General features: G+C 48.8%; 1 long non-coding RNA gene across 5 annotated transcripts in view; it reads left to right on the forward strand.

The window, feature by feature from the left end:
- Window positions 1–24095, forward strand: part of LOC131502001 (uncharacterized) — a 221388-nt gene that overhangs the window by 170699 nt on the left and 26594 nt on the right. For 4 of the 5 annotated variants that reach the window (XR_009256946.1, XR_009256947.1, XR_009256948.1 and 1 more), the window contains 2 exons: window positions 18351–18457; window positions 20175–20925. This is a non-coding gene — a long non-coding RNA (uncharacterized LOC131502001). Of the gene's footprint in view, window positions 1–10841; window positions 11448–18350; window positions 18458–20174; window positions 20926–24095 lie in introns of those variants that run through there. The other variant, XR_009256949.1, reaches the window with a different exon arrangement.

Below are 24095 nucleotides of genomic sequence, written 5' to 3' on the forward strand. Positions count from 1 at the left end.
ACATTCACTATCTAGCTCTTTACAGAAAAAGGTTGCCAACTTCTGTTCCAGACAGTGAATATGTGGATGTGTTCAGACTGTGAGTGTGGCCCAAATCCTGGCCATGGCCCTGCTGATGAAACGCAGAAAGAGAAAGGTAATAGGAATCTCTGGATAACCATGCCCAGAGAGATGTTCCAAGGGGCCTGGTTTCAGCTGAAAGAGGTAATGGTCCTGTGGATTCAAACACCCAGAAGCCATAAACACGTGCATGTAGTATATCTGTTTTAGTTGGGGTCTGCAGAGCATCAGAGACCTGGCTGGCCACTCTGTTGGTTGCCCTCTCCCTCAACTTCGGTGATCTTTGAATTAAACTGAAGCAGAGTGAGCTCTTGTTAGAAGGCTACTGTGAGTGATATCCCTGGGGCATTGGAGGCCTCTGTTGGACAGTTAAGTGACTTGATAGTCTTCAAGGGATAGTAGAGAATGCAGTGAATCAGGTTCTCATAGCCCTGGAGGAACCACTTGAACCAGGAACCTCAACCAGTAGATCTTGAGGGAACCTCAGAGATCATCTAAGTCAAAAGAATAGAATGGCTTGTTCAAGGGCTCACCTTGAATTAAGTGGTAAAGTCTTAATCCCATTCAGGGTGGTTCCCACCATTTCATGCACCGTGACTAACACCAATCTGCAGTACATTGTCTCAAGTACCCAGTGGGCTGCAGGAGTTTTATAGATTCAGTATGGCCTATCCCTTGTGATCTGGACCTGCTAGAAGGAGGTGATTGGGGGAGGCTACAAATCCATGGTCATCCCTGAAGCTGAGTTTCTTACAGGGCTGAGAGAATGGGAAGGGTTGTGAGAAAGCCTTTGTGGACACGTGGGGGAGGAAGGAAGGAGCTATCTGAAGTGACTGATGTATGGCTTTTTCTTAAAGGACTGGAAGAGTAATCCTGGGTCAGAGCCAATGGGGCAGGAGCCAGGACAAGTAGCCAAGAAATTGGAAAGAAAGGAAGCACATCCAAAGAACACTGCCAGGGTCTACACCCTTGGATAAGAAATCAATCAGACCAGGATCAGAATCCAAAGTCAGAGTCACTAAGTAGAAATAAGGACAATCTAGGGAAGGGAAGGAACTCCTTTCTAAATATTGGAGCTGTGTAGACAGGCTGAGGTCAACAACGCAAAGCATGTTAGATTAGAGATTCCACATACCGATAACATACCATCTCTCCTTTAATAATGATTGTAGTGTGGGCTCATGGGGTTCTAGAATGCCAATGTTGTTTTGTAGGATACTCTGTAAAAACCTAGAAAAAATGTGTGTAAAGTCAGTCTACATGATGGCCACTATTGCTACAAATATATAAAAGGAGAACCAGTTAGGGGACTCCATGTTTATATTTACAGAGTCCCCTACAAAACAACATTGGCATTCTAGAACTGGCTAGTAGACGGGATGTTTGCAGAATTGATTGCCAAATTCTGTTCAGCAAGAACCGAGTGCCTGCAAATGGACACAAGGCCAGATCAGTGGAAGACTTCAGAAACATGGTGACCAAAATGTAAGAAGGTAGATTAAGAAAGACCTTGAGAAATTGGGTTTGGAGCTTCTCCACTGAATGTGGAGCTCTAACCGCCACTCTCTGGAGGGCTGCTCATCTAGAATATGGGCCTCTGAGTAAAAGAGAAAGAACATGGGTACTTGGAAATGAAATCCTGAAGAAATTGTGAAGCTGGAAATCAGTGTAGTTTGCCTTTGGCCTAGGTTCCAAGCCAGTTGAACAAATTTTGTTGCATACATGTGGACACTGTATTCTGTGATAGGTACTGGGGGCATGACGATGAATGGACATAGCCACTTCTCTCTGGGGACTTCTTGCTTAATAGGGAAATACACACACACAAACAGATAATTTTGATATAGTTTGGTAAGGGCCAGATTGTTAAGGGAGCCCAGAGAAGAGTCGTATAACTCAGCATAGCGTGATATGGAAGTTTCTGGAAGGAGAGGACACTTGGTTCCCTAGGGGGGTCACTGATGGGATAGTCAGTGAGGCAGAAGGAGAACCAGGAAACACAGAGACCAAGGGGATGGAATGGAGAGATTCAAGAAGTAGTGAAATGGCAGTGTGAGTAGTGTGAGATACAGCAGGTAAGGAGGGAAAAGTTTTCACTAGATTTGGAAACCAGGAGGTGACTGGTGATCTTAAAGATAGCATCTTTCTTTCTTTCTTTCTTTCTTTCTTTCTTTCTTTCTTTCTTTCTTTCTTTCTTTCTTTCTTTCTTTCTTTCTTTCTTTCTTTCTTTCTTTCTTAAATGTTTGTTTATTTTTGAGAGAGAGAGAGACAGAGCATGAACAGGGAAGGGGCAGAGAGAGAGGGAGACACAGAATCCGAAGCAGGCTCCAGGCTCTGAGCTGTCAGCACAGAGCCCGACACGGGGCTCAAACTCAGGGACCGCGACATCATGACCTGAGCTGAACTTGGACGCTCAACCAACTGAGCCACCCAGGCGCCCCTGTTTGAAAAAATTTTTTTTTTAATGTTTATTTATTTTTGAGAGGGGGGGGAGGGCTCGAGGTCGTGACCTGAGCCGAAGTTGGACACTCAACCTACTGAGCCACCCAGGAGCCCCTAAGACAGCCTCCATGTTTCAGTGGAGTGAGGGTGGGGGGCAAGAGCCAGTGTTAAGGACTGAATGGAATTGAGGAAATGGATCTTCCAGCAAAGAAGGCTGACTCGTCCTCTGAGGTTAGGGGTGGGACTGAGGAGGAGTGGGTGCCACGGAGTTAAGTCAGCACACAGGAAAGGGTGGTGGAGGGGACAGCCTCCATGGCTCATGTTCTCAGTCTGTGGGAACGCCGGCATCCCCAGAGAGTCCGGGCTGTGCAGGCTGGGCAGGAGGCAGGAAGAAAGGAGCACAGACCTGAGGGAACCCTGAGAGGAATGGACGAGCTGCTGAGCAGCCACCAGCTACTGGAAGGTCACATTTACTGGGACCTCAGCCACCGTGCTGTGGAGGTGGCACTGCCTGGCATGTTTCCCTCTCTCCCTATGACAAATATCTGCATTTTTTTGGTGATAGATTTGACTTTGCGGTTATTAGCCCTGCGTCTCCCTGTGGGAGGAGGACACTCCAAAGGCCTTGGCATTAACCTAGAGTCTGGCCAGCAGGGCAGAGGGCGGAGCTGGAGGAATATCCTGACTTCCTGCAATCAAGGTTGGGCACCTGGTCCATCCTGCCGTTCCTCAGAATGGCTCTGCCTGTCCTCGAAGAGGGCTTACCCTGGAACAGGCCACAAGCCAAGGGAGGAGTCCTGCTCAGAGTAGAAGCCTCTACTGCAGCCACTGTCCCCAACTACAGCTCAATTGTACCCCTCCCCCCCAGGCTTATAGCCCGCTCGAACTGCCCCCCACCTTCCCTGCCCACCCCTGAATGCCCTCCGCCGTGACCTCAGGCTCACAGACCTCTTGACCACCCTGCACCCTTCTGCCTCATTCCTGTTAGAATGCCCTTCGCTTCAGCTCAATGCGATGACAATGTCCTTCTTTGTTTTTCCAACTCTCTTGGCATTTTGTATCCACTGCTTCGTTATTGCTAGTTTTCATGGTAGTGTGTCTTATCCGTCCCCACCCCCAACAAAGGTCGAGTGACCTCGAGGGCAGGCATGGAATGTTGCACATTTGGTTTTGGCATTCCCCAGCACCAACTCCATAATCGCTGCTAAATAAATATTGTTGGTTTATTTGGCTGGCCTGGTGGATAAGGCAGGCAATCGATGCCCTCTGCCTGGGGGCAGGCTGGTCCTTTTCTGACCCATGGAATGCCAGGGTTTAAAGAGCAGCCTCAGTCCCTGGGTGGAGACGGGGGAACGTGGCCAATAAATGTGACTTCCTTATTGAAAAGGGTGAAAAGTGTTCCCTGGTTGTTGGAGACATGCCACCGTAGGACTGCATTTGGAGAAAGGTGTGGAGGGGAGGCCCGCACCTTCCATGGCTCCCGTGGCTCCTGCAATCCCCCAGCCACCTGCTCACCGGCCATCCTGCCCTGATTGCCAGACTTGCTCATTCCTGCGGGCAAGGCCTGCCAGTCACACAGGTGGCCCCACAAAGCAGAGGGCACAGCCACCCAGTGCCCCTTCTGCTCACTGTCCTGTCGCAAAGGCAAAACAAGACTTTTTTTTCCCCTCATCTGATTTATGGAGCAGGGGGAAGAAATGTGTAAATAAGAAACACAGAGAGAGCTACTATTCCTTCCTGGGCTTCGTTGGAGAGATTTCAAGGTTTGTGTTTGGAGATCTTGGGCTCTGCCTGCTGAGTCCACTTGCACCTGGTTGTAGGGCTGACCCATGAATGTTGGGAGGCCAAACTCTGTTTAAATGTTGGTCTAAAGAAAGCCCTTTCTGGGATTTTCAGAGGAGGAATATTACGGGATGAGTAATGGTCTTTTTTTTTTTTTTTTAATGTTTTTTATTTATTTTTGGGACAGAGAGAGACAGAGCATGAACGGGGGAGGGGCAGAGAGAGAGGGAGACGGAAACAGGCTCCAGGCTCCGAGCCGTCAGCCCAGAGCCCGACGCGGGGCTCGAACTCACGGACCGCGAGATCGTGACCTGGCTGAAGTCGGACGCTTCACCGACTGCGCCACCCAGGCGCCCCGGGATGAGTAATGGTCTTGAGCGTCCTTATTAGATAAGATGTTTGGATTTGGTCTTAAAACTGGAACAAATCAAAAGGCCGTTTCATTGCTCCTTATGGTTAGATGTGAATTAAAATCATGGATTTTCTGATTCACCCAAGGCCAGACTATCCTTCATTTTAAGCCTTGATGTTTCCGCATTTATCTTGGTTTCTTGGGTTGTTTCTCACACTAAAAAGGACAATGTAACACTTGGGCAGTGCAGAAAAAAAAAAAAAACAACAAAGGTTTCAAGGCATTTCATTACAAAAACTTCAAATTCCCTTCGTTCATCCTAGTTCCCTTCCAGGCCACACACCAGGGACCCTTTACAGTACACCTGGAGTAGGCTTCTTACACGACCCCTTCTAAAATAGCACTAAATGCCACGGTAGGGCACGGGGTCATGTACTATAGATAATAAGGAGGGAGCAGCTACAGGTTAGGAATGGCGATGTGCTCATCCTAGCTGCCCTAATTACTCCAGCCTTTAACATCGGATTGGCAAGTTCTGGAGCACTGGATCATTGGATTCCAAGGATCAGACTTGCTTTCCTATTCTCTCAGACATCACTGGGTCCTGAGGTACAAGTTCTCTTTGCTTCAGGCTAAACCCAGCTGCTCGACTCAGCATGGGATCACTTGGGCAGCAATTGTTGGTCTTTCTGTAATCACAGGAAGCAATTTTGCAGATGGGACGGTCTTAGTGCCAAGTATCCTGTCCTATCATCTTCATAAATACGCTCACACTCGTCGGTTCACATGTCCCACGTTGGGCGGTGAGATCTGGCCATTGATAGCATAAGACAGCAACAAAACAACATTTTTGGTCAACTCTAGCGTAGAACACTGATTGTCAAATTCTAATGCACCTGTGAACCACCTGGGGCTCTCCTTCAAATGAAGGTTCTGGTTCAGTAAGTCTGGGGAGGGGCTTGAGGACTCTGCCTTTCTTTTTTTTTTTTTTTTTTTTTTTTTTTTAAGTTTATTTATTTTGAGAGAGAGCGAGAAAAAGCATGAGTGGGGGAGGGGCAGAGAGCGAGGAAGAGGGAGAGAATCCCAAGCAGGCTCCACACTGGCAGTGCAGAGCCCGACGCGGGGCTTGAACCGGTGAACTGCAAGATCATGACCTGAGCCAAATTACGGCGCTTAACCGACTGAGCCGCCCAGGTGCCCCGAGACTCTGCATTTCTAACAAGCGCTCAGGGGATGCCCCACAGCAAACCAGTCTCCTTTAAGGTTTAAAACCCAAGATTCCAAGTATGTTTTTCATATTTGGTGGAACAAAACCATCTGAAGGTATTTGGGTTCTGATTTAGTCCCACGGCCCCTCCTCTTGAACTCTGAGTTCACCTGCTTCTGACCCTAGAGGACTTGAGTTATTTGGCTTTTAATTCCAAGAGACAGGAACCTTTGGGACCTGCCTATTATTAGTGCTTGATGAATGCTGTTTGTTCTTATTGGAACTGATTATGAGTGTCCTTTGAATGTTAGGTTCTAAATCAGCCTTGCAAACTTAGTGGCACCTAACTAATTTTGGTCCTGGCTCATGTCCATTCTATCTGGCCCCCAAAGCCTTTCATCAGGTCATGCTACTTCCTTGGCTTCAGATACAGCTGGTATCTGTATATGCCAAAACTTCATTCTGTAATTCACCGGCTTCCTGAATTCAGACAGGCTGTACCGAATTAACCTAAGGTGGAATCATAGCATATCAGGACCATAAGGGACTTCAGAGGCCAGGGCCTGCACTGACCCTTGGAGATCATCCTTGAGCTTCTTTTGGGCTTCCTAAGGTGAGTAGGAGTGCTCCTGCCTCATAAAGTGGCCTATTTGGTAGCTGTGATGTTCCAAGAGAGGGTCCTTAAATATCCTCAGCTACACATTACCTATCCGTAATTTCTGCTGTGGTACTGCCTTCTAAAACTAACTCCTCATCTATAGTATGGTTCTTCAACCAATTTAAAGTTACTCTCGTGACTCCCTGTTTCTTATCTCCAGGCACAAATGTCCCCTTTCTTCAACTATTTCTTTATATACTAAAGTTTCCAGATCCCTCACCTTCCTGGTCATCAGGCTCTGCCATGCTCTAGTTTACCAATGTCCTCCTTTGCCTAGCCTTCTCTGATATGGCCTGTCCAAGCCTAATTCTGAATGTCTACATTGGCAGCCATGTTTTGCTGTTGATTCGTATTGAATAAAAAAACTTTTCCAGGGGACTTTCAAGGGGAGATGAATTTCCCGAACTGGGGCATTGACCCCTCGAATCCAGTGCAGATGTTTACATTGATCTTTATTGAATTTCATCTTGTTTCTTTCACCCATTCTGTCCATCCATCCAATTGAGATCTTGCGTCCTGATTCTGTCATCTAGTACGTTACGGATTCCTCCCAGCTCTGGTTGCCACAAATTTGCTATATCCAGCCCTTTTCGCTTCCTTGTTGGGGATAAAACTTGAAATAGAGGAGTGCAAATGCTGATCCCTGTGCCTTTTACTAAGTCCATTTGCCCGTGCATTTATTCATTCACTTGCTCATCCTTCCAACAAACTTAGGTTAAGGGCTACTGTGCTCTGGGCACTGTGCTTGCTGCTAGAGCCCCTGCAGCAAATAAGACATGGTTTCTATTCTTGAAGGGCTCAGGAGCCAGCAGGATGGCCGTCTCCTTCCAAACCCTTATCCGTGATAGCCTACTTGTTACCAGGATACTCACAGCCTGTGGGACCTTTTAGATTCTATCGCCTCCCAGGCCAGCCTCCTATTCCCCGACTACCTGCTTTCCTTATAAAGTAAGGACCAGGATCCTGGGATTTGGAGAAGGACCCAGACGCCAAGAGTATCCAAGTGCCGCAGGCTCTACAGAGAGAGGTGAAAAGGGAATAGGAGAGAGAGGGAGAGAGAAGTGAAAAGCGGAAGGAAAGCCCAGAGGACGCTGGGAGGGAAGGAAACCCTTTGCCCTGTTGGTTGGTTGGAAGGCCAGTGTGGTTGGCTGGATGTGACTGAATGCACGTGTGAGGTGAACATGCATGGGGCAGGACATGCCTGTGTAACCAGTGTGCAGACAAGCATGGCCTCTGCCGTGGACAAAGCAGCACTCGATTGCTTGACTTGATTCAGGGAGGGTAATCTTCCCCAAAAGCTGGACGCAAACTGACCAGGTCTTATTTCTATTTATTGCTAGGTAATAGATTGTTACCATCACTTCGATTCACAAGTGAGCAATTTCAATGTCCCATCCACGATGTAAAAGTCAAAACTCCAAGCATGGCTTGACATTACATTTTTCCCCTGCGCACCTCAGGCCTCCTATAGGCAGAGAGGCTGGGGAGCGGAACCTCTCCTCTACCCCCGCTCACTGCCTCCATTTGTTGGAGGCCTTTTCGCCGCAGCTACTGTTGGCAGCGGGAGAGGGAGGAGAGGCCAGGAAGCAGACAGCTCCCCCTTGGCGGTGGCGTTGCTCTTCCTGGGTCTCCTTTTCAGATGGTCAGGGCTGGGGTCCTAGCTGGTGTCTCTGGCTGGGCATGGGAGATGAAGAAAGCCAGCTCTTTCCCTCCTGAGGGGTTCTCTTGGGCCCTTCAGACGTTGTCACGGCCGGAAACCTCTCTCCAGTTCTTTTGACCTTGGGCTGCTATGTCACCATTAAGGGCGGTGGCCAAGGCCTGCTCCTGAGCTAGAAATCTGGAGAAATCTGGCGGGATCCCCTCCGGCCTCTTTGAGCTGAGATTGCCTTTTGCACTGCGGCTCAGGACCCATATTGGCGCCACGTCAGCTCTCTCTCGTCTGTGGCTATTTCGGGCCTGTGGGTCACAGTTCTCCATCTCTTGTCCCAGCATACTCTGGGAGTCCAGGATCACCCCAAAGTGCTAGTCTCTACGGACTTGGCCATGAAAGCCCTTAAGGGCCTTTTTCTCCCCGCTCCATGGCCCCAGGCTGGAGGCAAAACCCAGCCCACAGCCTGCTTTAGCATTCAGGGCCATAGGTGAAGTGCCCAGGGGCTCCCACCTGCAGGGAACATTTTGCAAAGCATCTTGAAGGCCCCTCACCAGGCTTGGGGATAACAACCCCAACCTCTGCCTTAAAAGGAAGAGAAGGTGGCCTTCACTGTGGAGCTACGGCTCTTCACCCATCTCCTCACATACAATCCTGTCTTCCCACACTCTGACCCTTTTTCGAATCTTAAAATAGGAGATGGGGCTTAAGAATTGAGAGCTGCCATTTAAGAAAGCGGTTTGGTGTTACCCGCTAAGTTGAGATGCTCATACCTAGGTATAGACCCAAGAGAAACCTCGACACGTCCAATGGGAGACATGTACAAAACTGTTCAGAGCAGGGGCACCTGGGTGGCTCAGTCACTTGAGCGTCTGACTTTGGCTCAGGTCACGATCTTGCAGTTAGTGAGTTCCAGCCCCACGTCGGGCTCTGTGCTAACAACTCAGAGCCTGGAGCCTGCTTCGGATTCCGTGTCTCCCTCTCTCTCTGCCCCTTCCCCACTCATGCTCGCGCGCTCTCTCTCTGTCTCAAAAATAAAAATAAAAAAATAAATAAAAAAAAAGAAATGTTCATAGCAGCTTTGTTTCCCAAGTAGGGCTGCCAGATAAAATATAGGATACCCAGGTCAATTTGAATTTTGGACAATGAATATGTTGGTGATAAGCATGTCTCAAATATTTCATGGGACATACTTATACTAAAAAAATTATCTAAAAGTCAAATTTAACTGGGCGTTCTGTATTTTTCACTTGCTAAATCTGGAAACCCTATACCAAGCCAAATGCCCACCAAAAGGCAAGTGGAAGAATAAATTGTGGTATACACACACAGTGGAAAATCACACAGGAGTCTAAATGAATGACAGTTATGTAGGAGAATTTGGATGAATCTTAGCCATACAAAATCTGAAAATATAAGCTCCGAAAGATTACACGCAGAATGTTCTTTTTAGTTGAAGTTAGAAACAACTAAAATATTTTAATTTTCAGAGAATGTATGTAGCCGCAGTAAAGCTATATAAAAAGGGAAGAATTGGGATGCTGGATAAATGATTCAAAAGCGTGAGAAACTATGTCAAATGGGGAGTCAAAGGCCTAGGTTAATGGGGGTGGGGAACGATGCATAGGCCATGATCAGGGTCCTGGCTTTTGTTTTGGGTAGCAGCTTTGCTGGTGGTCATGGAACGTGCATGAACTAATGACAAGAGAAAGTCACTCCCCAGTAATTATGAGTAATCTGATGATGGCACTTGATATCTGAAAATTAAATTTAAAATATAGAAAAGAAAAAAAAAAAAAAACAGAGGTAGGGAGAATGGCATCATGAAAACATACCCCTGGTGCTTTTCCACGCAGGAGGGAAGAGTATTGGCAGGGAAGATGCCTCTGCGTCCAAAGAGGCAACAGCTGAAATGGACCTTGAAAAATGGCTAGAAGTTCACCAGATGGAGGAGGAAGGAGGAGCATTCCAGGAACGGTGTGCCGGAGAGCCAAGCATCACAGTAGAGCCTGGCCTGCTCCCAGGACAGCAGTGAAGCTCAGGGTGGTCCCAGCCAGAGGTGGGTGGCCGCGGTGAGAAGAGAAGGTGGAGGTAGGGGTCGCGGGGGACAAAGTAAGGATGTGGAAAAGCTTATGTCCCCTGCCGAGGAGTGTGGACCTTACCCTTGGGCTTCGGGGCAAGGAAGAGCAGAAAGGGTTACGCAGGAAGCTGTGATTATGAGCCCTCAGAATATTCTTGTACTGAGATGGGGAGTCTCTTGACCTCACGTACGCAAACTATTGATAATAAGGCGGTCAAATATGGCGGAGGGTCGAGAGGGCTGGCAAGGCAAAGGCTAAAAAGACAGGGCCTCGTGAGCTTCGTGGCTGCTGAGTAAAAAATGGTCAAGGGAAGGGTTGTAACTATGGTTTAAAATCATAAATACGGGATGACCCACAGCTCTGAGAACAGAGATGGTCAGCGATTTGGTGGAAAGGGGAGTAGCCGAGAAGGTTGGCTAATTCTCCAGAGGCGATCCTACGAAAAAATATAAAACCATTAATGAAGGAATTGGGAGAGAATCCCTTGAGGGCGCCTCTGGACTTCTTGCGTCTCGCCTGCATCGGCCACTCCTCCCCTGCCACACCCATGGGATTTGTTCTCTGAATTTATTCTATTCTAGTAGTAAAGCACACAGGCTACCCCATGTGGGGTAATGTGTCGAGTGTTACAGATACCCAAACGAATAAGCTATAGCTCATGCCCTTATTGAGGCTACAAGCCAAACACAAACCATCTGCAACTAGTTATACTAATGTTTGGAAAGTGCTAGAACAGAGTGACGTACACTCTGGAATCAACAAGAGGGGGCGATCGGTACTGTCCGAAGTGGGGGTGTCAAAAACAGGGTAGCGTTTGAGCTAGAGGTTGACAGGTGAGGTTGGAAGTTGGACAAGCTCAAGATGGAGGTGGGCGGCACGCGAGCAGAGAGGGCGGCACGGGCACGGGCCCGAAGGTGAGGCTGCCACGGTAGGCTGGCGCCAGGTAGGGACAGGCCTTCGAGATCCTGCTAAGGAGTGTGAACTTTGTTCTACATGTCCTGGCTGTTGAGCAGGGCGGTGTCAGGAGCAGATCTGGGTCATTGGAACAAGCCTCCTGGCCACGTGCAGAAGATGGAATGAAGGGGGCTGAGGTTAAGGTCACAGGGAACAGCTGGGAGGCAGCTGCCCGAGTTCCTGTGAGTCCTGACAAGACTACAGAGGGGCCGTGGGGCCAGACAGCCAGGGGTTCTGGGGCCAGAAGAGGCCTTGGTTGTGAGGTAAGTCATTCCCGTCTCTGCCAGCCGCATGGGTGGACTGGGTGTGAGAGCTATCGGTGTGCGAGGGACTTTGGCCTGCAGGGAGGCTGGAGCCCGGGCCCGGAGAGGCAGTGGATTTGGGAAGGGCTACAGCGACAGGAAGGGTGTTTCCTCTGTATACCTGCCAAAAGAAACCTGTGATTCAGTAGATGGCATTGTCTGATTACCCAGAAGGCTTTACAGTCTTGACTTATCTTGACTCCTATCTCCTTCCGTAATTCCACACTGCCTCAGAGGCGGGATGGCGGCCGAGGGGTGGGGTCCACCACAGTGCCTTTTCTCGAATGTGAATGATGTCTATACCAGCTGGGAGCCCATTGGGAGCTTCTCTGTAGAAGGTACACACAACGGGAAGGTTGATAAAGAGAAAGAAAAGCATCTTTTTTAAGGACCGCGATTCTCACCCCGAATTGGAGTGATCTTTGTGTAAGAATTGAGTTCTGTTATCAGTCATTGATAATACCAAGTTACCTCCTATTTAGAAAGCACCCACTACATGCTGAGAGCTGGGCTACCTACCTTATCTGATTTCCTCTGCAGGGCACCTACCTACATGTGGTAAACATCGCTAGCTCCATTTTATAGGTGGGGAAGTAAGGCCGAGAGAGTTCTAATGCGTTGCTCATCGGGTGCAGTCTAGAGATGTTCTCCCTATTTGAAGGGGTGACGGTATTGCTTCTAATCTGACCCACATATCATTCTTTTTGTTAACGATCAGAACACTGGCCCCATTTTTGATGAAAAAGCTGTCTCTTCCTCCCACATGACAAAGTACTTCTTTCCAGCAGTCGTTCCGAGTGCCGTGTTTATTTAGTCGCAAGGTCTTTAAAAACGCAGCCACCGTGGGAATCACGTTAGTGAAGGGCTCGGGCCGCAATGGCATTCAGCAATGCCTGGTATTCTGTTTGTTTCGGATGATACTTAACAGTCCAGCGGTTAGGAGATAGAAAATAATTAGTCCGTCTAGCCGGGAGATTGGGTGATAAAAGGAAACTGGGCTGCTGATTAAATTGTTTATTTAAGCTCAAGTTTAGCTATGTTTTTCGGCATAATGTGCTGTAGGAAGAAGATAGGGATCTGTCCTCATGGAGAGACACCCCCAGAGTGGCCGTCATCCCCACCCTCGCCCACTCCCACAGCTGCCTCGCCTCGGTTCTGCCATGCCTTCCTTTCCTGCCTGGCTCTAGATTGTGAGGGTTTGGTGACTGGGCAGAATGACAGAAGGGCACACAAGGCCCGGAGCCCGAGTCCCTTGGGCTCTGGTCTTGTGTTCTCTGTTTGTCTTGTGCTCCTCCAAGCGTGTGCTATCCCGGCAAGACGTGTTCTCCCTGTTCCTTCTCCTGGCTCTTCTCTGCATTCTTCTCCCCCTGGCTTATAAAACAGAAATCGGCTTCCTTTCTTCTCTTTTGTCACTGTTTTCCTTAATTCCTCCTTCTCTGTGTGAGGACTCGTATGATTGATACATGATGCATAATGTCAATGCTCAGTTTGCCCATAGTTTGAGCATAGGCAAGCCCAACTTTCTAGGAAAGTGCCAGAGCAGAAAATTACGGCCCACAGGGCAAGTCCAGCCTGTGCCTGTTTTTGTAAATAAAGTTTTATTGGGCACATCCACGCTACAGCGGCAGAGCTGAGTAGTCGAAGCAGAGACTGTGTGGCCCGCAAAGCCAAAAATATTTACTATCTGGCCCTTTACAGAAAAAGTTTGCCAACCCCTGCACTAGACAAAGATATTGCAAGCTAAATTCTACTTCGGGTCATTCCTGCCCCTAGAGATCCCTGGGCCCAACTTTTGTACCTGCACAATAATGGGAGACCTGTGCTGTTTGCACTGAACTGACCAGTGGATGAGAATTCGGGAAGCATGCTGTGATTGACTAACCAAAATGTGATATAGTCTCTAAACTTTCATTTTTAAAAAATGTTTGTTTGTTTGTTTGTTTGTTTGTTTGTTTGTTTGTTTAGAGAGACAGTGCAAGCAGGGGAGGGGAAGAGAGAGGGGGAGAGAGAATCCCAAGCCGGCTCCACGTGGTCAGCACAGAGCCCAGTGTGGGGCTCAATCTCACGAACCACGAGATCACGACCTGAGCCAAAATCTAGAGTCAGATGTTCAACCAACTGAGCCACCCAGGTGCCCCTCTAAACTTTCATTTTTGATATGCCAAACACTAAGAAACCCCAGATTCAGTTTCCTCTCTCACATTTTTAAAAAGAGTGTAGTTTAAAAAAAAATTAATGTTCATTTATTTGAGAGAGAGAGTGGGGCGGGGAGGGGCAGAGAGAGGGAGGCACAGAATCCGAAGCGGGCTCCAGGCTCTAGCTGTCAGCCCAGAGCCCGACGCGGGGCTCGAACCCGTGAACCGTGAGATCATGACCTGAGCCGAAGTCAGACGCTCAACCGACTGAGCCACCCAGGTGCCCTGAAAGACTGTAGTTTTTTTAGAGCGGTTTTAGATTCACAGCAAAATGGAGAGGAAGCTACAGCAATTTTCCGAATACTTCCTGCCCCAACACCTGGACAGCCTCCTCCTTATCAACATCCCCAGCAGAGTGTGCACTTGTTACAACTGATGACCTACACAGACACATCATTATTACCTGGAGTCCATAGATTACATAGGGTTCACCCTTGCTGTTGGACATTCTATGGGTTTGGACAAATGTACAGTGACATGTATCCACCATCATAATATCATGCATTTGTTTTCACTGCCCTAAAAATCTTCTGTATTTCACCTGTGCTTCCCTCCCAGACCTCCCCAGCTGTCCAGAACCCACTGATTTTTTTCACTGTGGCCAGAGTTCTGCCTTTCCCAGAATGCCCTGTGGTTGAGATCATGCAGTATGTAGCCTTTTCAGATTGACTTCTTTCACTTAGTAACATGCCTCGAAGGTTCCTACGTGTCTTTTCATGGCTTGATAGCTCATTTCTTTTTAGTGCTGAATCATATTCCATCGTCTGCATGGACCATGGTTGATTTATCCATTCACCTACCAAAGACACCTTGGTTGCTTCCAAGCTTTGGCAAGTGTGAAGAACGCTGCTATAAACATCCACGTGCAGGTTTTTGTGTGGACATAAGTCCTTTGCCACTTTTATGCCTTCAACGTCTCCTCTTCCGCAGGTCAGACCATTACAGCCATGCCGGCCCCTCCTGCTGGCCAGCCTTTGCACCTTGGAGGCTCCCTGGCTGAGATCCAAACAGCCTTGCTCCACTAGAGACATACACATGCTCCAGCTGAAGGGGAGCCAGAATTTGTCACCCCAAACTACGCCTCTTTGGCATAAGGATTACTTTAGGCTGATTATCTTTAAGGAACAGCAAAGATGGGAAAAACTCTGAAAACTGAGTAGAAGTTACCCTTTTGGAGGAGAAAATTATACATATAAGGGAACTCTCCGTTTGTAAGGGTATCTCCCTCTCTGTACCAGGAAGTGAAGGATGACACGTTTCTAGAAACCCTGTTCAGTGGAGAAGGCAATGACCTGAATCTGCTTAACAACCTTACTCTTGACTACTGCGCTTTTCTCGATGATAACCTCCCATGACTGGCCTCCCCCTCCCCCAACATCTTTTGTCTTTAGCTGGAGATGGTATTTAAGGGGGTGGCTTGGGCCATTTTGGAGTTACTCAGTTTTCCTGGGTCTCTCCCATGTCCACAGGAGGCATGCATGTTATTAAACATCTACTTGTCTTTCTCCTGTTAGTCTTTCATTACAGGGAGATCTCGACCAAGAACCTAGAAGGGTAGAGGGAAAGTGACTTTTCCTCTCCCTGCAGACATACATCTCACAAGGCACAAGCCTTCAGGACACTAGCCTCATTCAGTTTATAGCAACTCTGTCCCACACTAAATAAAAGTTTGTTCTCTTAAGAGGTACTCTGAATTAGGGCATTCCCTCTGGTGTTTTCCTTCCCTTCCTTTCTTTGCACTTCACGTGTGCTGACATGGGAGCCTCTAGCTTTACATTTTGTTGATGATCTCCTAAACTCAAGGAATTTCACAGAAGACCCATCCAGCCCCCCTTCTGTTTAACTGCTGTGTTTTTACCCCTCTTCATTTCTTTGGTCACAAATGAGTCTTTCTATACACTTTATTTTTTTTCAATTTCTTTCCTGCAATTATATCTCTTTGTCTTTCTTGTGTATGGGTCTCCTCCCACTCCCTGCGGTACCTAAGAACAGAGTCTGCAAAGAGCATATTTTTCAGAAAGCTCTTCGTGGGTTACAGTGCTCACATCTATTTACTGAGAGAGACTTTCATTAGGTTCTGTTGGAGTTTTCTGGAATCACCTGGAAGCTGAACTCCTAGAGAAAATGTTTGGGTCCAGATTGTTAATTGAACTGTGTGCAGCCTAAAAATCTTTCTGCAAGTTTCTGGGACTTCTCAGCCTGATTACTAGAGACAGAGCGGGGGCTTTGTCACCTGCTGCCACCACCTCAGCAGGTGACTGGTGTGAGTCCAGCAGCATGTTGGATCTGAGGTTCACTACCTGGGAAGACAGATGATAATGTCTCACTCCTACAGATCTACGATAAGGTGGCAAATGAGACAGTGTGTGCCCATAGAATGTGGAGTTCCTCGGAGGATTGAGGCTGAGACCTCGGCTTGTGAGGGTTTTGTGATTGGGAGAATGACCAAAGGGCACACAAGGCCTGGAGCCGTGCCTTCCTTTCCTGCCTGTGGGGACTCCCGATGTTGGAATCGCATCCGGGCTCTCTTGGCACCTTGGCCAGTGACGGGAGAAAAGAATCTGATACTGTAACATGGATGCTCCCTAGATGCTGGGAGTGAGGGAGCTGAGGCCAGAGGTCAAAGTCACCGCGGCTGGCCTTGTACTCTAGTAGCTGAGCCGGAACTATGTTTCGCAGAATTCTTGTCTTTTCCCTCTGTGGTCAGGGTTGGCCACAGGAGACGTTCGTGCAAGATTTGGAAGGCAGAAGTGAAGGAGCCACCATTTTCATGGTCCGACCATCGGAGTAGGGCAGGGGCCGTCGCAGCTCACGCGTGTCACCGTCCGCTCTCTCGCCACGTTGGTGAGGGTGGCAGCCGGGCCCGCAGCCCCTCCAGCGCCCCCACAGCTCCCCACTCAGCTTCTCAGAGCGCCGGGGCTGTGGGTGTGCCGCCGCGCGCTGGAGGGCACCCACCTGGCCTGCATGTCCCCTGCATCGGTGAAGTTGGAGGCTGCGAGAAACTGAGAAGGTTCCCATCGGTCCAGCTGGACTCCGGTTTGTCCTTGCTGTCCCCCACGTCATGTCCATCTCTCCCTCCAGACTGCCTGCCCTGCTGTCTTCAGGCTCCATACAGCCGCCCCACATGCTGCTTAACAGGTCCCCGAACCGTGGAGCATTCTGCCCCATCACAGGTCCCTCACTCCATAGCCTCGGACCTTCTGACCTGCTCCCTGCTTAGAGGCTCTGACTGCATGTTGCAGGGCCTGTGCTGATAAATGGGGAAAACCAAACAGAGAGGTTCCGACCAAGGAAATCCTCAGGGCGTCGAGCCAAGAATTTGCCATCAGAATGCTTGGGCTACCCCTGAACCACATCGTACCCTGTGGAGGGTAGACCCTGACTGTATCACTGTTTGAGCCAGGACGGAGTACAAAACTATGATAGACACTGAATCAATCCTGGGTGCTTGGGCAAGAGATTCCAAGCGAAATCGGATGAGCCCGGGACACAACTAAGTCTTCCCAGAGGCTTCTCCACTCTTTGTGCAGGAAAGGTGGTGGGGAAGTGTCAGCCACACATTTATGGAATCACTCAGTGTATGGTGACACCTTTTGCAGGGGACCTAGGAAGGTGAGGGACACTTTCAAATCACCCTCCCTCTTTCTACTCGTCTGTCCCCAGGATGTCTCCATCCACAAATGGAAGCGTTGAGAGGTTTGAATTGCAGGAAGTCAGGGGGTGGGGCTTCACCGCTAGTTGGTTGGTAATTAAACAGGACCATATCAGGGACTAGTTGTTAGTTAATGGAGAACCAAGGGATCCCCTAGATCCCCCAGAGGCGGCTATTGAGATTGCAGCCCAGCAGAGCAGGCTGATGAGGTGGCTGGGGCACTGGCTATCATGTTCTGTGACTCTCTATGGCACTCAGGGTCCGCAGAGACACCCTTCGTGTTTCCATTTCAGCTCCACTGACGCCCACGGTGCACTTTGCCTCTGCCAGGCCTGCTCCTACCTCAGGACATTTGTACCCACTGTCCCCTCTACCTGGGTCCCTCTACCCTCAGAGCCCTTCCTGGAAGGGATCACTCCTTCACCCCTTCTCATCTTTGCTCACAAGTCACTTCATCTCTGTGAGGCCTGGCCTGACCGCCCCACTAGAAAACCGCAGGCCTCCCTCATTCTCCACCCCCCTCCGGGATGTATTCTTGCTCTGGTATGTATCACCTACTCTCATGTGGCTAAACTTACTAATCAGGGTGGAAGCTTCAGGACAGGGACGTGCCCTGTTTGGACAGTGGCATATCCCAAATGGCGGCTCACCGTGGGCACTCATTACAGTGTTCATCTGGCCTCATTCCACAGGGTGCTGTCAGCCTTGGATTGGCACCAACACCTCCCTAAACACAACTCCAGGGACACCGGTGGGAATAGCCACCCCCCCCCCCCCCACCGGGGACGTGCAGTTCAGCGGTATGGAGCCCAGTATTTGTCGAAAGGAGGCCACTGGTGGCTTCCTCTCCCTGTTAACCTTCCCCACCCACTGGCCTCTCTCAAATCTTTCCAGTGGCTTCGAATTCTGCAGCTCTGTTTCAACCTTCCCCGTGTCAGGATGGGGCAGCTGGCATGAAGAAGCGGGCTGATTTTGTTTGTTCATGGTTTATGTTCCAACTCTGACATCTTATTTCAGAGCGATGTGAGAAAGGCACTTGATAAGCTGCCTGCAGCAGTTTCTCCTAAGGGGTCTGCCAAAAACTGCGTGGGATTTCAGGGTCTGGTTTTCTTCGCCTTCTTCAGGTAAGCTTGTTTATAAGGAGGAAACATTTGTGCCGCTCAGCAGGTTTGAGAGACCCAGTGGGAATGGCTGTTTATTTGTCTTTTGATCACAAAGCCTGGGGTTTGGCTCCAAGGCTGAAAGATCTTGAGGCCTCTTTATCTCCTCCCCTGGAGACTTGAATCTCTCCTCTGACATTCCTTGGGCCCTGGAGTGGCTGGGGACCGCGGGAGGGGCTGTTGCAGGTGGACAAAGATTCCCCAGCTGGCCTCCTCCCCGTAGCTGTCCTCAGTCTGACCTCCCACCAGGGACTGTGATTCCTTCAGAGACTGGCTGCAGGGCCTAACCTCTCCCTCCCCTTTTGTCTTACAAACAACCACAAGGAAGGGAAAAGAAAGCTGCCCACCCTGCAAAAACAAAAACAAAACAAAACAAAACAAAAACAGTAAACATTAATTTTGGGGAGCGCGCCTTTTGTGTATTATGCCACGTCTTGTCACTTGCCTTTATGGAATCTGGGGACCCAAGCGAGGGGAAGGGTAGCAGTGTGCAATTCACTCATCATACACGTGACCTAGAACTCCACAGGGGGTTGGCGGCCTGTCCTTAAAGGTCGACCCAACCAGGCCCGGGTTGTGTGATCCCCCAGGTTTCAGGGCGCCCCACAGGCCGGTGCAGCGTGAGCTACCCCTGACTGGCCTGAAACCCCAATGAGCAGACAGAGTTTTGGTGTGTTTTTTTGTTTTTTAATTTTCCTTTTGTTTTTATTTTTGCAATGGAGAGAAAGCACGAGCTGGGGAGGGGCAGAGAGAGAGGGAGACAGGAACCGCAGTGGGCTCGGCGCTGACAGCACAGGGCCCGATGCGGGGCTCGAACTCACGTGTGATGAGATCATGACCTGAGCTGAAGTCAGATGGAGCCACCTAGGCACTGAGAGGGAGGTGCGGGGCGGGGAGAGTTTTCTTTGAATCAGGATGCAGCACCACACAGCATTCCCCACAGGGGCACGTATCGAGAAAATGAAATTCAAATCACCCCTCTGGTACGCTTTCCATTCCCTTTCCTGATAACGCGCAGAGAAGCCGATTCTGTAGGTGAGCAGGCAGGTGTACCGAGGGCCACCGGGGCCTTTCTCCTGTCCCCAGGTGCTTCCGGTGGGCGTGACAGCCAGCAGCCTTGGCTGAGGACACAGCACCTCCAGGATCTTGCTCCTTGCCTTGAGGCTTGCTTCTCTAAGGAGCCGAATGACGTTTTGGGGTCCCTGGCCGTACCCACATCCCACCCCCTCACTTGGCACAAGGCTGAGCGAACACCTGGGTGTCTGGCGACCTCGAGATGGTGAACCGATTTTGAACTTGCTTTCTCGAGTCATCCTACTTCACAGTAGACGGCCTCACGTCTTTCTTTGAAAAAAATAAATAAAAATCAGCGAAACGTTCTTAGCTTGGTGCAGTGATTTTACTCATGCAGAAAAATGTAAAGGTAAAGAGGAAACTACGAGAGCAAACCTTTGTGCTCCCCGGGTCTCCTGGGAAAGCAGGGCAGGCAGGGCTCGTGCGCACGAGGCAAGAGCTGCTTTTGCAGAAATGGAAACGCTCCCCCGTCTTTGCTTCCTCATGAAGCTGCTTCATTATATTTTCAGGCGAGCGAGTCATGGGTTCCTGGTGCGCTGTGCTGTCTTTTTCAATTAATGCTTTTCACAGAAGTTCAGGTTTTAAACATCTCCCCCTCTCTTCCCAGGTCGGTTACATTTCCCAGAATGGTTCCCAGCGCTGGAGATAATTCCTTTTCGGAGAACCTACATTTCTCACCTGCTGATTGCAATTAGCCACTGCCAGCTGGGGCCTGGTGTGCAGCTGAAAAGCTAACAAGAAGTGGAGACCACGCGGAACCCAGACAGGGCAGAGGATGTGAATAAATACGGAATGGTGCCCGTGTTTATGAGTCGCTCCGCTGAATTCCAGGTTTCCCGACCCTCTGGATGGCCCTCCCTCTTCCGGCTCTGTGCTCCCCGCCCCTCCCCTACCAATTTTTTTTTTTTTTGTCTCTGGGTCTGTAGCCTACGTTTAACATCACAGTCACGAATTTACCACTAAGTACATTTTGTTAGGCAATAAACAGCCTCGGAAGAAAAATGAAATCGGACTAGGGCTTCTGTTCCAATCATGTTTGTGAGCTGTGCTGGAATCAGGCAGGCCCTGCACGCAGGTCTTAGAGCTAACCTTGAATATGAGGACTGGCAGGGCCTGGAGAGGCCTTCAGGATCACCTCATCTGAACCCCTCATTTTATGCATGACAACATGAAGTCCCAGAGGGAGAGCATGACTTTCCCAAAGTCTTAGAGGAAGTCACGGGGCTGCGTGAAGTCCATGTCTCCTGATGGCCAGCTCAGGACTCTAACCACTGAACTGTCTTGGCTTTGATCATCGTGGACAGCCAACTTCTAGGGTTTGTGAGGAAAGCATCAAGGACGTTGCCAAGAGCTGGAAGGTAAGTCTCTGTTGGGCAGTGTGGTCTCCAACCCAAGGACACACTGGTTTCCTTCCTCGTGGCCCGGGCCCGGCCCCAGTACCAAGGTTATGCCCCTGGCCAGTGTCATCCAGGGTGGTACCCACGTTCCCATGGCTCACCTGATGCCCTGCCTGGTCCCTAAGGAGAGAGTGCTCGGCCTTTGTGGCTGTTTTGGGTTTGTACCGCAGGCAACCCAGACAACAGACCGTCAACCGGCGGGAGATTAGCCGCTGTCTCTGCTAGCTTCACAGTGTAAATGGAGGAGGCTGGCCTGGTGCAGCTGTATATCTGCCTGGTGGGAGCAAGCCAAGTCCTTCCCGGCCCTCCCCCGCTACTTCGACTCAGGGGGTCAGGCATTCTTGCCCAACTCACTTTCCGCTGTGAGAGGCTGCCTTGTGGGGTTTAGGGCCAGACAGTGAAGAGGCTTCCAGGCAGCAGGCAGTAACCAAAAATGCCTGGACTGCGGACTCGAACCCCAGCTCTGGTCTACGGTGGGCACGTCTCCCAGCCCGTTTCATCATCTGAAACTTGGAGAGTCATAACGCGTGGCTCATTGGGCTGGCTGAGAGGATGAGGGAAGGTAATGCAGGTGGAAGTAGGTTCTCCGGAAGCGTTCACTTTCCTTTGCTCTCGCGCTGTCTCTAGTTTACAGAGGAGGAAAACTGAAGTCAAGGAAGGTAAAGTCCCTTCCGTTGCCTCCAGCCACCTACCCTGTCTCCTGTGAGGCACTCGGGGAAGAAACCACGACTTTTACTAACACAAAGTCCATTCCCCAAAGAGAAGTGATTCTCTGTGCTGGTAAATGTTCAACGACTAGCTGGAGAGAACGGGAAGGGGGAGGGAGGAAGTCCTGACTGGCAGGGTGGTTGATTTTTATTTGGAGATAATCGCAGATTCACATGCAGTTGTAGGAAATAATGTAGAAAGATCCCCTGCACCTTTTATCCACTTCCCCCCAACGATAACATCTCGAAAAACTGCCGGACAATATTGCAACCAGGATATTGACATGATATAATCCACCAGTCTTTGTATTTCGCCAGTCTGACTTGCACTCATTTGCCTGTGTGTGTACTTAGACCTGCTCAGTTTCACCGCACGTGTGGGTGTGTGTATGCATCACTCAGTCAAGACACAGGGCCGCGCTGCCCCCACGGGGTCCCTCTGTTGCCCTCTTTACTCCCTCCTGCTCTACCGCCATCCTTAGCCCCTGACAGCCTCGAGTCCGTCCCCCATTTCTAAAGTTTTGTCATTTCCCAATATTATAGAAATGGAATCCAATGGTATGTAGCCTTTGAGATTGGCTTTTTTCCCCCACTTGACACAATTCTATCAAATTTGATCCAAGTTTTTACATATATCGGTAGTTCATTCTGTTTTACTGCTGAGCAATATTGTATGGTATGCATGTGTGACAGTTTGGTTCGACGAGTCACCTGTTAAGGGACGTCTAGGCCGTTCACCCCGTTTTGGCCTTTACGCAGAAAGCTACTATATCCATATTCAGGCACCGGTTTTTGTGTGACCATCACTTTTCCATTTCTTTGGAAATTCTGCACTCTGCCCAAGAGTGCGATTGCTGGCTTGTATGGTGGTTGCATGTTTACTTTTATAAGAAACCGCCAAATCATTTTCCAGAGTAACCGTACCATTTTATATTCTCCGCAGCAATATATGACTGATTCATTCTCACTGCATCCTGGCCACTGTTTGGTGTTGTCACTATTCTTCATATTAGTCATTCTGCTAGATGTGTCATCATATCTCATTGTGGTTGTTTGTTTGCATTTTCCTAATGGCTAAGGAAGCGGAACATAGACTCACGTGCCTCTTTTCCGTCTGCGTATCCTCTGTAGTGAAATATCTTTGTGTCTTTTTTTTAATTAAATATAATTTATTGTCAAATTGGTTCCCATACAACACTCAGTGCTCATCCCAACAGGTGCCCTCCTCAATGCCCATCACCCGCTTTCCCCTCTCCCCCATCAACCCTCAGTTTGTTCTCAGTATTTAAGAGTCTCTTATAGTTTTCCTCCCTCCCTCTCTGTAACTTTTTTCCCCTTCCTTTACCCCATGGTCTTCTGTTAACTTTCTCAAGATCCACATATGAGTTTTGCTCCTTTTCTAATCGGGACTGTTAGGTTTTGTTACTGTTGAGTTTTGCAAGTTCCTTGTATATTCCACATACTAGTCCTTTGACTGTGATACATGGTTTGCAAATATCTCTCCCCAGTATGTACCTTGTCTTTTCATCCTGGTAACAGGCTGCTTTTCAGAGCAAACATTTTTAATTTTGATGAGGTACAATTTGTTAATTTTCTCTTTTACTGATTCTGCATTTAGTGTCAAACCTAAAATCTCTTTGCCTAGCCCTAGATCACAAAGATTTTTCTTCTTTTTTCCTCCTAAATTTCTCAAAGTTTTATGTTTTACAGTTGATTCATGATCCATTTTGAGTTAATTTTTATATAAATTGTAAGGTCTGGGTTAAGGTTCTTTTTTTTTCCCCCTATGGATGTCTAATTGCTCTGGCACTGTTTGTTGGAAAGGCCATTTTTCTCCATTGAATTACCTTTGGACCTTTGTCAAAAATTAGCTGGGCATATTTGTGTAGGACTATTTCTGGACTCTCTATTCTGTTCCATTAACCAATATGTCTACTTATCCACCAATACCACTGCCTTGATTACTATAGCTAAATAAAAACTTTAATATTCAGTAGAATGATTCCTCCCTCTATCGTTCTTTTTCTAGATTCTTTGCCTATTCAAGGGCTTATGCTTTTCCACATACATTTTGGAATATAATTGTCTGTGTCCACAAAACCTTGCTGGGATTTTAATAGGAATTGCATTAAACATGTATATCAAATTGGAGAGAATTGATGCTTTTACTACGTTGAGTCTTCAAATCCATTTTTTGGAATGTCTCTCCATTTATTAGAGGTCTTCTTTGACTTCTTTTACCAGTTTTGATTTTTTTAAATGTTTATTTATTTTTGAAGGGGGGAGGAGAGAGAGGGAGAGAGAGAGAGAGAGAGAGAGAGCAAGCATGACTGGGGGAGGGTCAGAGAGAGAGGGAGACACAGAATCGGAAGCAGGCTCCAGGCTCTGAGCCGTCAGCACAGTGCCCGACGTGGGGCTCCAACT

This window comes from Neofelis nebulosa, chromosome X, assembly GCF_028018385.1.
Source record: "Neofelis nebulosa isolate mNeoNeb1 chromosome X, mNeoNeb1.pri, whole genome shotgun sequence".
NCBI classification, from domain to species: domain Eukaryota; kingdom Metazoa; phylum Chordata; class Mammalia; order Carnivora; family Felidae; genus Neofelis; species Neofelis nebulosa.